This window comes from Dermacentor andersoni, unplaced genomic scaffold (genome assembly GCF_023375885.2).
Source record: "Dermacentor andersoni unplaced genomic scaffold, qqDerAnde1_hic_scaffold ctg00000033.1, whole genome shotgun sequence".
NCBI lineage: Eukaryota > Metazoa > Arthropoda > Arachnida > Ixodida > Ixodidae > Dermacentor > Dermacentor andersoni.
Genome location: NW_027314755.1, coordinates 4,719,413 through 4,737,816, shown reverse-complemented (window position 1 = coordinate 4,737,816; position 18,404 = coordinate 4,719,413). Strand labels below are relative to the sequence as shown.

The 18,404-nt window shown below is 46.1% G+C and overlaps 1 long non-coding RNA gene across 1 annotated transcript; it reads right to left on the bottom strand.

Moving 5' to 3' along the window:
- Nucleotides 1-5,933: 5,933 nt before the first annotated feature.
- LOC129381358 (uncharacterized) lies at nt 5,934-13,846 on the bottom strand. Its single transcript, XR_008609553.1, has 3 exons — nt 13,698-13,846; nt 9,775-9,910; nt 5,934-6,131 (listed from the first exon to the last, which is right to left on the bottom strand). It is a non-coding gene; the product is annotated as an uncharacterized lncRNA (long non-coding RNA).
- Between the last annotated feature and the right edge of the window lie 4,558 nt (nt 13,847-18,404).

The following is an 18,404-nucleotide window of genomic DNA, read 5'->3' as shown; positions in this document are numbered from 1 at the left end:
TCACTTAACAGCGACATAAGTGTGCAGACGTTGATTGTGTTGAGGAACACAGGTGCTTTATGACGAGCTGCGGACGGATCGTAAGGGCCATCGGCCTCGGATCCGACGACGAGCCAGCTAGGCCTACACAGTTTTCCAGTGATCGCCAGCTCACCTGGCTTGCTCGTTCGCTACCGCTGGCGTCGACGAGCGGCGGAAGCGAAAAAAAACAAGCTCGAAAATTTTTGTGTCAGTAGTACTTTAAGGCTCCCCTGGTGATGAGAATAAATCCGGTGTCCAATACTACAGCATGCCTCATAATCAAATCGTGCATTTGACATGTATACCACTAGAGTTCATTCCTTAATGCTGTATAAATGTGCCGTGTGCTATAGCAAATGTTAGTTCCCTCCCTAAACTTGAAAGGAACCCGTGGTATACTAACGGCCGATAACCTTCCCGCACCTACCCGAGACGGTAGAAGTGCCATCAGCCGGTTGGTAATGCGTGTTCCATTGGCGAAAACCGGTGGTCTCTGCAATTCTGCAACACGAGACAGATATTCACATCAACACTGAGACAGTGGTTGGACAAAGATTCTATCTGAAGCCAATGTTCCGACTAGGGCACACAACACACCAGGACAAGTTCCCTTGTTGAAACGTTTGCCTCCAAAATCTTTCAGGCATACAAGCACATCACACTGAAAGAATATACTGCGATCTATGATATAGGAATGAAAGAGCCCTTGTGCTAATATAGACGCAGTCTTCGCGGAAGGGCGAAGCAGTTGCATCTATAGAATAATATTAGAACAACAATGAAAGTATGGCTAGTAGTATTTAGACAGTGTATGTTCTAATAAAGGCTCACGTATTAACGAAAGACGCTGTACCACGTGCCCAATCACATGCATAACACGTAAGCTAATGACCTCTAACACGCCCGGTAAAAAAGATGGCTTGATAAGGAGGGCACGTGAAGGAGACTACAGGTGTTTGTCCAAAGGCGAACGTTCCCTATTGCCGCTACCTTTTAAGCGGTCTTTCCGCTGCACAGGTCAAGAGAGTGGGAAGCCATTGCGTACCAAGGAGTAAGGCTTCTCTGCTCGACGTCTCTTGGTCACTACCCCCCCCCCCCCACGCGTAGAAGTTCACGTGACTTCCAAAAGTCCGCCTGGGCGGCGCATGCGCCGTGAAACTTATGATAGAAAGGTGGTTGCGACGATGCGAGAATCCCTCGAGATATCCTATCAATCTTTCTCCCAGTATCACCTAGAGGACACTTTGGCGCCGCCATCTGTTCTTGTTTCCTAATAGGCTTTATGCCGCCATGGTAATGCCCAAATATCGGTGTCCGAGGCGTTGTCACCAAAGATGCATGGCTAGAAAGATGGTCGTGACTTCATGGACGCAGAATTATTGATATGAAATATTCGTAAAACGTTTTTATTCACCGTCGCAACATCTTTCGATAAGGTTTACTCACCTACAGTAGATAAGGATATGCTAGCAAAATGTTGCCATGCTTACGCAAACCTTGTCTGTTCTCTAGCTTAAGTGGCTCGCTGGCAATTTATGCATTTCATATTTTACTCCAAGCACATTCGCTCATGACTAAAATAAAGAATATTGAGTAACAATGAAGAAAGAACAGTTCATTACGTACTCCTCTAGCAGAAAAAAATAACCATCATTAAATACGAAACGGTGCTGGTCATGCGAGTCTTCGAGGTCTCCTGTCTCTGAGAAAACGAGGCCGAACCTTGGTGTCCACATCCCGCCTTCTCATGGTTGGAACACAAAGGCGCAGCTGAAGTTTTTCTTCTACGTGATGTACTAGAAACTGATGTAGCTCCTGTATTTACAAGGAATTAAGAGAATGTTAGGTCTTAGGCCCATATCGCGATTTGTATCCCGCTAAGATGGTTCATTTACACAACACAAGCATAGGGGAGAACTTTACCACGCAGGGGCTCTCAAGGCTATTCATATTGCGTGGATGTTTGACCCAGAGGATTCACTGTATGATTCATATCGGAGAGTTGTGCCAAGGCAGCCGGCTTTGTTGATGGTGCATGGAAAGCCTCTGTAAATACGGTAATTTAACCGCCACAATGTGTACCGAATGACGTTTGCGGCCTGGAAGCCAAATAATATTCCCCGGCATGGAGCGAATAGTCAAGAATCTAACATTGGACATTCAACTCTGACCTGAAACTTGAGAGGCTATTTGCAATGTTCGCTCGAAGATCTCATAAGCTCGCTAAACAACGGAGTTACGCTGACTATTTGGCGATTGTTAATGGCCAACTCATGCACACCCATCTAGCTATCTCGGAAACCGAAGCCTCATTTGTCAACGCGTCCAAGCCACCTGCCAAGGCTTGTTCTGCCGCTCTTCGGCAAGCGTATTCTGTATGGTGATAGCAAGTATATGGACACTCCAGACGCAGTTGTGCCGTCGGCGTCGCCATCGCCGTGATGGTCTGTATAAATTCCGAGGGCGACACTGCTGTCTCCGCTCTCACAACGCTGTATGTGCGAATGTAAGCGCGCGTTTATTTAATTGGTCACGCACAACTTTCAAATCAGAACAATGGCTTTATTGCGAGAACAATGGACGCGTAAGCCTTTGAAGAATTCTGGTATAGGGGAAACCTGTGCAAATTTATAATATCGCGTGGATGTCAGCGGGAATGTATCAGCCACGTATGATGAAGTAAATTAGTGAAACAATCGTGAACGCGCGTGCAAATGCAAAAAGCATAGCCCACGGCCGGCTAAATTTAAAGGAACATGTACTTTGACATCATTGACAATAGGGAGTGCTTAATTACCAGAAAAAATAAATAGTAGGATTTCGCAGTACTTTTCTTGACATCTTGACACATTTCATGATCTCTCGCTGAGATATTCGCGGCTGAGCAACTGCATAAATTACGGTTACCTAATATCTTTCTTGTTATTGCCATTGAAACGTTTGGCGGATGTGAAAATAATAAAAATTCAAAAAGTAATTTCTTGAGGTTTTATGTAGCAAAACCACGATCTCATGTACCCTGTAGTGTGGGAGTACGGACTAATTTCGTCCGCTTTGCTTACTGCCTGCATACGTACGCTATATTACTTCGGTACACTTAGACATGCTCTGTTTCATTATACGCGCTTTTAGGTGAACACCTTGCTCCTCACTATGTTAATATATTTCACAGGAGGTGTGAGTATCCAAGGTAACCATCCCGAAAGCGTGCCTTTACCTGTAACGTTGGTGCTACATGCTGCCTCTTTGCTTTCTTTATTTATTTTTTTATTTACTCTTTCCGCGTGAAGTCGCGCTCTTGCAGCTATTAGGTATGTCATGGCAAGCTCCTCCTCCCCAACGCTCACAACTGCGGATGCAGTGCCTATTTCAGGCATCAGAGGTAGCCCTCCCGCTGAGAAATTAGCCAGTACAGGCATGATTGTTCCCCGGGTAGCCATCCCTTTTGTCTCTTAATTTCTTTGGAATTAAACATTTCTAAACGTGTGCTCACCTGGCGTCGCCTTCAATAATGGCTGATGCTTGCTCCATGCCTGTGCGGCGTGCGCTGTGCGTTGGGTGATCAATGCTGCTGCTGAACGCCTGGTTCAGGTAACTAATGCTACCATTGTCAGTGACACCTGTACGATCCAAAGTGCAAAGGTCTTCATTCCCCCCCGTGGAAGGGCAATTCAAAGGCAACGAATATTTCATTCTCAAAGGTGGTGCGAGGCAAGAAGCTTTTAGTCATGGGGGTACCCTACTGCAGTGCTTCAGGAGTTGACGCTTTTCCTTTCGGCAACTGTCTTGAATGCACGCAACAACTTGGTGCTCGGCGATGAGTGTGCCGCGCAATATCTTAATTCTGCAGATATATTATTACGCTCTATCACATGCTGTGGACAAAACACAAAAGTATTCGAAGGAAAATAGCGCGTGTTAATTTCTTGTGCGTGCAACGCTTGACCCACTATATTTGCCGGACTATCTAGTTATATGCGCACTAGATACGTCATGGAGTTCTTTCCTTAAGCTAAACTATTTCGAGCGCTACACCTAGCGCGTTACAGAGGAGGACAAAGAAAAATTGAGAGGGCATAATTCTACCGAAGGATTATAATTTTGTGTTTGAAGCCTGATGAGAGATTCTTGACCTCCTAGGACACATACATTCATCAGCCAATGACGTACTCGTCTTTCAGAAACTGGTTATTCGAACCCGATGTGGCCACTCCTGCGGCTGAAGTTCGTAAGCTCAGGCGGTAAGCAATGCATAATTAGCAACTCATTAAGAAATGGAAAACGGTTGTCATCGACAGTGCCCCGCCAATCTCCCTGTATATGCCATCAACAGAAGATAGGAGAACTTTCAAAACGATTGGTCAATGCGATTATCTAGGATTCGTGTTGCAGACAGAAGATTAGCTTGCAAAGAGACATGGTTTCACGAGGCAATGCCATTAAATGGTGCAACGGGAAGCGTCAAATTTCTTTAAAAGTGTGTGTGCGAATAGCGCTGCAAGGATTGTAGCTAGTAGCGCATGTTCCCTAAGTGCGCAGAAATTGCATGACATTGAATAAAAGGAAAACGGGAGAGATTAAAAGACGAGAATGCGGCAGAACCCTTCTCAGGATGCGACGAGGTTCCCTACAAAACATTGAAGGGCATACCGCATTGCTGAATACACCTTTATATGCAATCTGATTTCGAGATGGCCGGCTAAGAATGATAATCACATCATTACACACCATGCCATAGTGTCTATACCTTCGTACGTCACAAAAGCATTAAACGCCAATTCCCAACGACATTACTAATGATTTGAGCTGCATTATCGTTGACTTCCCACGAACTACAGTGCGATTGAATAAGCGGAATTTAAGGAGTTCATTTTTAATGTCCAGCATACTAACTTTTGCTAGTCACGCCATTAAGCTCTCAATGTGCATCAGTCAGTGTTATTGAAGAGGTTGCACAGATACCGGCAGAACGAAGAATGCTTGAGATATTCATAGAATTCTAATCAGCTTACAGAATAGAGCATTCAGTTTGGAAGGCCGTTGTATCAGCAAGGTGTAGACGTTCTTGTTAACACAGCGGTATAAATTTCAGGTGGTTCCACACTTATTAGAAATCGTTGTGTACTTTGATTCTTAACGTATCAATGCGATTGAAGTTCGTTAAAGCTTCAGGAGCATATGGTGGGGATACTTGGTAAAGATTTATGCTAACAGAGCGAAAGAATTAGCGAATAATTTTGTCTCATTCAGTTACGTTTTCATTAAATTTCTAATGTTTACGTTGCAGTTGTTGCTTTTTTCTGGGTATAAAATCACAGATTTTCAGTATAAATTGACTTGGGCTGCCCCAAATTGTAAACTGTAACTTGTATGCAGTGGAATATGTCGCATGCTGATAACACGCTACACGGGAGTAATTCTCACGCTGTGCCGAATATGTTACAGCACCGTTATAACCCTTCGGTATAGACGTGTTCAACACCGCCCTGATTGCAAATCACACGCTGCGTTGGTATCATAATATTTTCTCTTCTAAGTTTGATCGGTTCAATGAAAAAAGTATCTAGTGGTAGCGCGACGGACCCACTGATTTTCCGCTTGCTAAACAAAATTTTAGACCAATTGGCACGCACTGGTTCCAGTTGCGAGTGAATTGATCATGGAATGGAACCTAGTCTCGCATCTTGACGCGATCATCTAGGAGCGCGCATTCGCAGTTCAGTCACATAAGCACGAATTCATGCAAAAACTTGAACTGCACGATGTCGTATGAGTTTGCATGTATTCCCATCAACACAGACTGAGCGAGAGCAAGGGCAGGAAAGGCAGAGAGGTATACCAGACGAGCACCCGGTTTGCTAACCCACATTGGGGGTGATGGAAAGGGGACAGATTTCTTTCAAAAACATTCATGGATTGGCTCATGCGGAAACAGTGTTGGCGCCGCTGGTAACTTGTCTCTTTATACGCAATAAGTACACTTCTGCCACGCAACATGTTGGAGCTATCTTCCATGCTTGTTGTAAAGGCGAGTGACCACGGCCTACGTCCCGTCGGTAATTGGCCTCTGCTCGGTGTTCCATTGGTAACGCCAGGCGTCGTGAGAAAAGCTGCAATTAATAAAGGTGTTGGTGTTAGACACAGCTGTGGCGAAAAAGTTGAAATTACATTTTTATAAAACAAAGTTCAAGCAAGGCAAAGTACTATTTAGTAAACGGGCTACTTGAAATGTTTCGCACTCAGCAAAGGCACACTGCGCCGGCTGAAAGAGCACAAACGGCACACGGGGCAACATCTGGTGCAGGGCACTCATCCACCATAGTCGAAACGGCCCCTACCTTGACTTGCACGAACATTGTCAGCTTAATGGTTAAATTACAACGGGTATAATGCCTCCGTGTGCAGTTCCCTATATGACATGCGCGTTCCACTTGCCACAGTGACAGAATCCTATGAATTCCGGAAGAAAATATTTTGCTCCACGGTACATTTCTTATGCACTAATAATAAAACAGGTTGGGGCATAAAGAAGACACTGTGCGGATTGGTTCTAAAATGCTGATGCAAAGCAGCGCTCATGTTAGAAAAATTTCCCTTTGTAACCGCATGCTGTGGGTCGGCATCGCCGTGGAGAATGTAGTATTTTTGCGCTAATTACAATCACGACTCGTGTATCCCGGAGCTGTAAGAAATACAGTGCATTTTAGGTACTATTTGAAATTATGAGCTTCAATATCTTGCTTTTATTACAAAACCGATTTTGTCTCATAGTAACATGTCCATTTGAACAGTTAAGAATGAGAGGACGAATTCGAATGAATTGCGGATCAACGAAGATGGAGTACATAAATATTTCTTTGCAACTATGCTAAGTTTGCTTCTGCTTTGCCAGTCGCAGCTGCTTATCTGAGAATTTATTGAAGGACCAAGTTTATTGCGAGAACAGCATGAAAAAAAAATGATAATCACTTTAGCATGCGCCATAGATAGTCGAGGTTAATGTTGGCGCGGTCAAGGGAGAACCATCGAATTACTCGACATTTTCGTTTTAAGGCATTCTTGCTTCTTATTACTTCTTTTTCCGAATAAAGGTCATGGGTTCAAGCGCCCTAATTAGGCTACCTTAATTAACTGTGCCTTAGTCATATTCGCTCTAATTAACGGAAAACGTCGTGGATTCGACTCGTATCAAAGGTCCTTAGTTCGAGTGCCTTAATTGACTCTATCATAATTGACTGTCTTTTTTGGCATGGTTAGTGGCCTCGATATGGCAGCGATTTGAAATACGACGATGGCGAACGAGCCAGTAGTGATGCAATCACTCCGATCTTCTGTGCAATCACAACGCGACTATGAAAGAGATCTAAGGCTTTCCGCCTTAAAAATGTCCGATGACGGATAAACTGTACAGCATGAGCGTAGCTGAAACGCGACGTACTAGTGCAATTGTTCTCAAATGGTAAAGAGTACCGCAGCATATGGTGACTTTCCACTTCTTTATAACTGTAGTATAAAGTCGCGTAAGTTTAGTTTTTTAAAAATAATTCGGAGTCCTGTAATATAAATTTCAGTAGTAAGAAAACCCTTAAAATCAATACCATAAGTGGTTTCGTTGCCCCAATTACTTCGAGTGGGAAAAGGGTCAACTTGCCCAGCACTTTGTTCTCTCTTCAAGACACATTGGTCACCCTTAGGCAACAGGCAATTCGACAAGCAATCGTCTTCAACCAAACTGCTGCTTTTCCTCCACCGGCCTTATGTTTAATTTTCCGGACTTTAATGTCTCTGTTATTTTTGTAGCAAGTTGGTTAACACTGACACACATGCGTACAATTTATCGCTCCCGCACATCAGACGAATCAACCGACATGCGCATAATCTATTGCATCATACACCACGTGCGCAAATAGGTTAAATGAAAGTACGTTGATGTTTAGAAGCGCAATGGATGAAATATGCCGACAATTAAGTTTTCTGCTTCTTCAATCTCAGTCTTTAAAGCTACATTTCAACACTGATTGCAGTCTGCTTTACTGTAACATAAATAACCTGTATTTTTCTTTAGTTCTTTTGCTGTAGAGGCACGTGCTTGTTTTTCCTAATTAAAATAACGAACAATAATTAACATCAATGTCGACTTTAATTCGACCAAAAGCAGTGGTTACTTATCTGGGGAAGGACAACATATACAAACTTAAGCTCTTTATTTATCTTACAAAAAATTACACCGACTCTTATGATACTTCCGAATGCCTAATTTGAGCGCAGCTACATACGTGTTTTCATTTCGCGATATATTGGCTGGCGCGGACAGTGTCTCGCGCGGCTCGTTGCAAACGAAGCCAAGTGGGGCGCGACTGCCTCGCTAATCGGGAGATCGCGAGAGGCAGCGCGTGGGTGACTCGGGGACGCGATTCACAGCAGCCGCCGCAGTGATCACTTCAGTGTCGTAATCCCATTGTCGTCTGCCGTCACACCACCCTCCTTGGTGCATCGACGTCATTTTTTGTTCGTTATTTGGCCACAGTTATGCTGTCCTGATCGGTCGGGATTATGCCGTCGTCGTCATGCCATCGTTGTCATTGCGTCTTCGTCACACAGGCGCTAGCATGCGTTCGTTTTCAGTACGGTATAATCACCATGCCGCATTGGCGGTGCGCTCGGCGTCATTATCGATTTTTCATGCGGTTGCTTTACCGTCGCCGTCAGGCCGTCCTTCTTATACCATCACCATGACTTAAGAATGCGCCTGTAATTGTCGTGATACCGTCGCCATTGTACAACTTTACCATTACATCAATATCATTCCTTGAAATTAAAATTAAGTTATGAGGTTTTACGTACCAAAACCACGACCTGATTAGGAGACACGCCGTAGTGGGGGAATCCGGAAATTTTAACCACCTGAGGTTCTTTAACGTGATTCTAAATCTTAGTACACGGGTGTTTTCGCATTTCGCTCCATCGAAATACGGCCGGGGTGGCCGGGATTCGATCCGGCGATCTAGTAATATCATTCCTTCTTATTCCACCATCATTCCGTTAGCGTCATACAGTCATCATCCCTCCAGGCTCATATGTTACCTTGTAAACGAAAGTCATAACAAAGCGGTACAATATTTGAGCATTTGGTATATAGTGGAATCATCGAAAGTCTAAGAATTATCGCTGCACTCTGAAATGAACGTCACTCAAGCGATATGGCCTGTCACTGCATTGCTCCATTGCTTTAGACACCCGCCGTTGTTGCTCAGTGGCTATGGTGCTGGCTGCTGACCACAAGGCCGCGGAATCGAATCCCGGCCACTGCAGCCGCATTTAGATGGGGTCAAAATGCAAAAGCAACCATGTGCTAAGATTTAGGTGCACGTTAATGTTTCCCTGGTGATCGAAATTTCCGGAGTCCTCCACTACGGCGTACCTCATAATCAGAAAGTGGTTTCGGCACGTAAAACCCATTATTTATTTTGTTTTTACAGGGAGGCCTATCTTTTTACTATATTTGCAAACAAACATGGCGTAGTCCTTACGCATTTGACAAACTTGCAAGAGTGCTGAGCATGACAAGCACGTTAGCACCACCTCCACCATAGCCGGTGTTTAGAATAACGGTTGATATTGTGCGCGTTTCAAACATCAGAGTTCTCCTCCATAGGAAAAGTTCGACAGCGGAGGCATAGTTATCCACGGACAGCATTACGCACCGTCTGTGATTCGCTTGATGCAAGCACATTTTGCCAAACGTGGGCTCACCTAGCAATGTTTTTCGGAATGAGCGACGCTTCCTCCATGCCAGTGCGGCTTGTACTGGGCTGTGCGTGATTGATGCTGCTGCTGGACACCATAGCTGGGCAACTGGTGACTGCGCTTTCAGTGGCATGTGTATGGCCTGAGAGAATAACAGAAGTGTTAGCTCGTCACTGTGCAAGGGTCATTCAACGAGTGTCAACATATCGTGCTGAAAAAACAAAGCAGGAAATTTAGTTGATGTTTAGTGATAGGCTAACCTGACTTCAGTGCTTCCGTATGCGGTGCTCTTTCTGTGAATATGTCTTCAATACATATGAAGAAAGAGACATGCTTGACAGAAAATACGCAACGTTGGATTTCCCCCAAAATATGAGCTGTATTTAATACACCAGAATAGAACACGACAGTGTTCCATGCCAAAGATGAGATTAGTCATATTTAACGCGATAGCATTACGGGCCTCTTGTCGAAGATAATTCGGTGTTTTCGTCCAGCGCCGGCGTTGACCATCTTGTGAGCAAAAAATCATTCCGAATCCGGCATACCGGATCGCGCAGGCCTTCCGTGTAGCGCAAATGGGTTACTGAATTAATTGAATTTAAGTAAAAAGCATCCGAACCATAGTAAATTTCAACTTAAACACAACCTACAGACATTATGGCATCAGATTGTAATTTGAATATACGAGAAAACCTTCTTTTACGCGGGAGCTCTAGCACAAACCAATTTTCCAGCGTTTCCAGCGTACCACGGGCAGTGGCGTACCCATTTCCGTGCAAAACCATCCAGATGGCGCTCGCCTCCGGGCATAAGCGGCCCACACAAGAAGCCGCGTTTCAACCAGAAAGCTCACTTCCGTGCATTGCGTTTGCGGCCACCGTTTCCCGGTAAACGTTACGGTTACATAAGATGCAGTTACCGGAAAGCGCGAGTAGCAGCGAGGGACCTGTGAACGCTATCGCGTTCCACTCTTAAAGGCGTAGCTAAAGCGTCCTACAAATTTCGTTGTGTCTAATCAGAGTCCAATATTTGCACTACATTTTCAGCAATAAGCATATTTCAGGCTTTACTAAGGTGCCGATGGCAAACATGGTGGTCTAGCACATGCAGTTTTACAGTGCTGTGATGTGTTTTTGCTTGGCGGCGGGCAGAGCTACAAATTTGTAAACTATCTCTTTGTCAGTTGGGTCGTCCAAGTATGGCTATCACGCTATATGGATTTCACGCACCAACTTTCCTATCAGCTATCCTGGTAATTCGCATTGGGGCTGCTCATACGGAAACCGACACGGTGACGCTCGTAAAGTGTGTCCTCTTCTGCAGTAAATGAACCGCTGTCGTGGCCTGTGTAAATAATATTTCCGTTGAGGGTTGTTAAGCGTGTTCGCGAGTGGTAACGATGGTCGATGGCCGTGTTGTACATAGCCGTGACATCCGTGGCACCGTTGTAGCTGTTCAATGCGTTCCACAGGTCTTCGAAGGAGTCGTCACAAATCCTAGAATTAGACATACGTATTGGTATTGGACTCTTTGCTTGAAGGTAAGGCAGGAAATATCTGATGAAGCTTTTCTAAAAGCACAATTTGGAACAAGCAAATTGATATTTTGTTAATGAACCTGGTACATGTAATGTTTCATTTTACCTAAATGCTTACTTGCTGGCTGACATAAAGGGAACATTGTGTAATACGTGGGGTGGGGAACGACCATCGACCGTAGCGGAACACCTCTTTGACTAGCACGAACATGCAAGTAAGTTTAGTTTTCATTAGTGCAGAACTTGAGTTTTTGTTCACTTAAAACAGTTATGATTAGTGCTTTGTAGCTGGCTATATGTGTTCGGTTTTCAAATTGTCGTGGCGTCAATAACTCGTGGAGGAGAATCCCAATGATAATTTCCGAGTACGCTCACCGGAAAATGTTTCTCTAATTGTTCTATAAAATAGGGTGGTGAGGCTCAAAAGAAGAGGCTGCGTGAACTTCTTGCATGCTTTGATTCGAAGGAGAGCTCTAATAAAAAGAGATGCTCCTTCTACGCCGAATTGGATTCGCAATCTCCATGGTGGTATTAGGATTTTCATGGGAATTTAAATGAACGGTGAATCACGAATCCTTGCCATGAGGAATCTATCCTAAAAATAAATAAAATTACCAACAACATGGCTTCCACAGAATAATAGTGAACCGACAGTTGCCTCTTAGGGAAGACTCATTTTGAACACATCAGAAGAGAAGGACTCAATCAGTTCAAGTTAAGCATGTGTGCCAAAAATGTGTTGCGAGTTCGCTTCACGTATAACACGTATGACGCGCTCCTGCAAAGTCTGGTCTTTGAGGAGCAAATCCTGGCCGTCCAGCGCACCCGAGATCGGGCCGGCAGACTAGATTTTTCAGTCCTATCGTGGGATTAGCCGGCTGCGCGTTTAATCGTGTTTTGCTGCACCCCATAAAGGTTTATTCACTCATTCACTCACACACTCACTCACTCACTCACTCACTCACTCACTCACTCACTCACTCACTCACTCACTCACTCACTCACTCACTCACTCACTCACTCACTCACTCACTCACTCACTCACTCACTCCCTCACTCACTCACTCACTCACTCACTCACGAACGAACGAACGAACGGACACGTGCAGCTGCTTTTCCGAAAAATTAGGTTGAATTACAGGGGCACGAACAAGCCGCAATTGCAAACATAAGCCTCAGAAAAAAAAACGTAAATGAAGGAACGTGCATCTGCAGATGTATACCGCAAATCATTCTAGCTTGCGACTTATTTACCGTGGCAGCAAAAAAAGTTGTCCAATGTTTACTCTCTAACCTAAATATGCATTTAAGTGTCGCGTCAGCTATAAAGGGAAGAGACATCATGAAGATGACAGCAGCGCGTTGAGCAGCGCGCGTGAACGGTGCAGGACTGTTTTATTGTATGCGTTAGACAGACTCTCGCACAGGGGCCGCATCAGTCTGCCGAGGCAGTCACCCAGCACGAGATGGCATTTGAGGAATTACTCGACAGTTGTACGCAGGCACGAGTAAAAGCGGGTACGAGAGAGAAAATATGGAGGCTTCTGCTGCTTGAATATCTGACTTTGCCTAGGTAGTACAGAGGAGTAGTTTCTTTCTCGTTTCGTATGCGTTTGTCCCTGTAGTCCCGGCATTACAGAATGTGGTCGCGCGCTGGCCATGCCCATGCACTAGTTTGTTTATGGTCCGGCGCTAGCTGCCGGTGCGGTAAATCAGGTGAAGCAGTGGGCACTGACGGGCCGTGTGGTAATGGCTGCTTCTAAATGTACATCGGACGTACGCGAATCACAGAATCTAAAGGTACATCGGCCATACCTGATTTGCTTAGGATTCTCCAGCTCCCCGGGTCCACGTCAAAGAAGTTTATTTAGCTCAAAGGTGACCATTAGAAAAATATGCCTTTGAAAGGTCGCCGCCAGCAGCATTCGAAAAGTCTGACACGAACCAAATGATCCTTCACCGCCTGGTCTTCTATAACAGGTACGAAGACGCGTGTGAGTTTTTGCATTTCACCATTAGCAATGATAGGCCGTTGCTCCAGGATCAGAGGTGACCTCGAACTCGGCAGTGCAATGCCGTAGCCACTAGGGCGTGCGATACGGGGACCAAACACGAGCGACAAACATTTTCTTCCCGCCGTGACATTACTTCGGATCTTAACGTCAAATAACCGCAGCTGTGCTTTCCGTGAAGATATTTTCGCATCATCTTGCATCGACGCTCAAAAAAAAAAAGCTACGATTGTCGCCCGCGCAGTACGCAGTCGGAAGTTGTCTGTCAAATGCCTGCTTTGAAGTAGGAACAAATCTATAGCTATCAAAGCCTGTGTTTCGGGTCATACGTACGGGGGACAGTATTCAGCGAGAATTTTACAAGCGGCAAGACTCACGTAGCGCAATAGTCGGACGTGCATGAAGCGCCCTCGAAGAATTCGTGGCTTGTGCTCGGATTTGCTTCGTCTCCGAAGAAAAACAGAGGAGGCGTGTTTCCACTGTGACTTTCTTCAGTCATGGCTGTTTCGGCGCCTCCGGAGCACTGGCGTCTGTTTCGTAACCGAAGCACGCGGAATCCTAGCGCATGCGCAGTCAGTGCCGATGAGGAAAGGGAACAATTGAAATGTGCGACTCTTTCGAAACTAGAAGACAGCCGTAGAGTTCATCTGATAAAAAGAGACGATAGCGTGGCGCCACTACCTCGACGACAAAATACTAATAATTTAACGGTTGAAGAGGCGTTCTAATAACTTGCGCTGTCTTCCCACCAAATCAACATAGCTGTTTAACCCCCTCTCCCATTTAAAAACCGTTGACATGAAATGTCTTTTTTAAAGGGAAAGCCTTATATTTCTCACGGGTCAAAAATTTGACGTCCAGCGCTATGGCATGAAAATTCAAGCGCATGCGCGAATATTTTTTTATCAATAAAAAATAAAAGGGTTATCACCTTTTTTCACGTTGAACGAACACCTTTATAAATAAGCAGTGTGGCCACAAAAGTGTGTACGTGTGGTTTCCCTGGTTTTGTTCATGCCTGGCGACGAATGTACACGTGTCTCATGACGTTTTGAGGAGTATCAGTGCGTCTGCGACAACTGGAGATGCATCTGTCGTTAAAAGTGAGCGCTGTTTGCCTAGTTTGGCTTTCCGTGTCGCTCTCATTTTCTGCTAAAAGAATATATAAAAGCCGACGCAACTACCTTCGTCCATTAAAGCGCTAAGTAATCATTCAGCGAACCAGCGTATGTCTCCAAATGGTTTTCATAGGCTTGCCACGGCCGTTCTAGCGTGCCTTTAACCATCCAGAAACCGTGGCGATGCCTAGGCGACCAAAAAAGAGCAAAAGCTAAAAACGTGTTAGAGAAAGGAAGTATTAATAGTAAGTAACAACGTAGTCGAATGACAGTGTTCAAGTAATTTAATGAATCTTTTGCGAGCACGCAGGCTTTCGCTTTCATCGTCTTTAACGAATGCTAAAGAAACTGTAATGTTTTACTGTTCCTTTTCTAAGTGAAGTGCTACCGATTCCAGGGGAAAATTGGTGCACGTTAAGCAATTCGGGAATATATATATATATATATATATATATAGGCAGTTGTAAAAGATGTCGTGCCATAATTCAAGCCGGTGTCCTCAGCTTCTACCTCTTCTACTTCGGCGCCCGTCTCTTGCTAAGCGCGTGTTCCAGTCCCAACTTCTTTCTCAGCGCCGGCTCGTGATACCTAGCGGCATTGTTCCCCCGTCAAAAGAAAGGCATCGACCCGATGCTTACTAAACTAGAAAGAAGTGTGGAAGTCGTGTGATATTGGACTGGCGTCGCCTTAACGCGCGAAATACGGCTTGAGGCGAATAGCATCCACTATCTCTGAGTGGTGCTGTCAACGCCAAGGCGACGAGGCACCATCGGGAATTACCTCATAGTTCACTTCACTAATGCGGCGTAGCATTTTGTAGGGTCCAAAGTATCTACTAAGGAGCTTCTCAGACAACCCCTGGCGACGGACTGGAGTCCACACCCAGACTTGGTCACCTGGCTAGTACTCGACTTGCCGATGTCGAAGGTTGTAGCGTCGTGCGTCTGTACTCTACTGCTTCGCGATGTGTATGCGCGCGAGTTGACGGGCTTCCTCTGCGTGTTCAGTAGGTTGCTCAGCGTCGGCACTAAGTGATGCGTCGGTGTCGTGCGGGAGCATAGCGTTAAGCGTGGTCTGGACCTCGCGCCCATAGACAAGACGGAATGGTGTGAAGCGTGTGGTTTCCTGAATGGCGGTGTTGTACGCGAATGTAACGTACGGCGGGACTTGATCCCATGTTTTATGCTGGACGTCCACATACATAGACAGCATGTCAGCAATGGTTTTGTTTAGCCGTTCTTTCAGTCCGTTGGTCTGCGGATGATAGGCAGTCACCTTGTGATGCTGCGTGCAGCTCAGCGCGAATATGTCCTCTATAAGTTTGACTGTAAAGGCAGTGCCTCTGTCAGTAATGACATGTGAGGGGGCACCAAGTCTGAGGACTATGTGACCGATAAAGAACTGGGCAACTTCGTAGGCCGTGGCACGTTGTACAGCTTTCGTCTCGGCGTAGCCTGTTAGATAGTCCGTGGCGACTATAATCCACTTGTTTCCGCTGGCTGACAAGGGAAAGGGTCCGAGAAGATCCATGCTGATTTGATCAAATGGCGCGCTAGGCGGTGCGATGGGTTGGAGTAACCCCCCGGGCTTTAAAGACGGCGACTTCCTGCGTTGACACTCACGGCAGCTTTGCACGTAACGCTTCACCGTGGTAGAAAGTCTGGGCCAGTAGTACGTCTGGCGTACTCTTGCAAGAGTGCATGAAAATCCCAAGTGTCCTCACGTGGGCTCATCATGGCAGGCTATGAGAATATCATCACTAAGGGCGGCAGGTAATACCAATAGATAGTCTTTATCGCTGGCACTCGAGTTTTTTCTTGTAGAGGACACCCTTTCGCAGGCAGAAGGTCGAGAGACTGTGAGAAATGTGTCGCGGGGCTGTAGTATTCTTGCCGTCTAAGTGATCGATGAGAGGGCGTATTTCGGCGTCCTTGCGCTGCCGTATAATAAAGGCAGATGCGGTGAGGGCCCCAAGGAATGCGCCGTCTTCGTCCATGTCCTTATCGCAAGTTTTGACGGGAGCGGGCGACAACGTGTCGGCATATTCGTGTTTTCGGCCCGATTTGTAGACGATGGTAACATCGAACTCTGGCAGACGGAGACTCCATCGAGCAAGTCGCCCGGACGGGTCTCGTAAATTGGCTAACCAACACAGGGAATGGTGGTCTGTCACCACCTTGAAAGGGCGACCGTAGAGATAAGGCCGCAATTTCATGATGGCCCACACAATCGCTAGACACTCTTTCTCGGTGGTGGAGTAGTTGATTTCGGCGCGTGTAAGGGTGCGACTGGCGTAAGCGATGACTCGCTCGACGCCTTCCTGGTGTTGAACGATTGCAGCGCCAAGATCGATGTTGCTTGCATCGGTATGCACCTCGGTGTCAGCGTCCTCGTCAAAGTGAGCGAGAACGGGTGATTCCTGCAGGCGTTGCCGTAACTCGGTGAAAGCTGCGTCCTGCTCATCTGTCCAAACAAAAGGTGTGTCTTCTCGCGCGAGGCGTATGGGTGGTTCAGCGATGCGCGAGAAATTGGCGATGAAGCGACGATAGTACGCACAAAGACCGAGAAAGCGGCGTACTGCTTTCTTGTCACGAGGAGTCGGAAAAGCATCAACAGCAGATGTTTTGTTTAGGGTCAGGTTGGACGCCATCGGCGTTCACGACATGCCCGAGGAACTTCAGCTCTTCGTATCCGAAGTGACACTTTTCTGGCTTTAGTGTGAGATTAGCGGAGTGGAGCGCCTCAAGTACCGCCTCTAAACGCTTCAGATGTTCTTCGAAGGTCGCCGCAAACACGACGACGTCATCTAAGTGTACTAAACAGCTGTGCCACTTCAATCCCGCCAGAACAGTGTCCATCATTCGTTGAGATGTGGCCGGTGCAGAACACAGGCCGAATGGAAGTACTTTAAATTTGTACAGTCCATCCGGGGTAGCAAAGGCAGTTTTTTTTTGCAATCTCGTTCGTCAACTTCGATTTGCCAATATCCGCTCTTCAGATCTATGGATGAAAAATACCTGGTTCGCCGGTGTCGATCTAACGAATCATCGATCCGCGGAAGCGGATAGACGTCTTTTTTGTGACGTTATTCAGCTTTCTATAATCAACGCAGAACCTAAGCTTTCCGTCTTTCTTTTTGACTAGGACCACCGGCGATGACCAAGGGCTTTGGGATGGTTGTATGACGTCATCGTCAAGCATTTCTTTCACTTGTACATTAATCACGTTGCGCTCTTTCGCCGATACGCGATAAAGCAGTTGTCGTATGGGACGAGTATCGTCATGATGGGCGTCTGGCGTACCTTAGAAGAAGATGCGAAGCGCTCCTTGAACCGAAGGAGCAACTCGCGCAGCGCTTTCTCCTTTTCCTCCGAAAGGTCTGAATTGATGTCGATATTGCTGAGTGTCTGAGCTGGGTTCTCCTTCGTCACAGACGCAAAGCATTCAGCAACGTCTGCTATGGGCTCAGCGAAAGCGATAGTAGTACGACGAAATAGGTGCCGATGTTCCTGGCTGAAATTCGTCACGAAGAGCGCCGAAAGTCCACTTCGAAGCATAATGAGACTGCGGGCTGCACATACACCATGAGTCAGCATAAGAGAGGAATTGCCCTCTGCAACAGCTTCGCCGTCACGCAGATCGTCGCATACGACCATTACCAAGACGCTTGCGCGTGGTGGTACAGTTATACTGTTGGCGTAAACTCTAAGCGCGTTGCGTCGGCAATTGTCGCGGTTGTTCGCTGCTCTTTCTGTCGAAAAAAGGCACTGTGCGCTCCCGGAGGTCTATGATTGCACCATACTCTCGCAGAAAGTCGTCGCCCAAGATGAGGTCCCGAGAACAATCGAGGAGTATGAGGCAGCTGGCTGGAATCATGGACCCACGAATTTGTACTCTTACCGTGCACATGCCCAACGGTGTTACGATATGCCCGCCAGCAGTACGAATTTGCGTTCCAGATCAAGG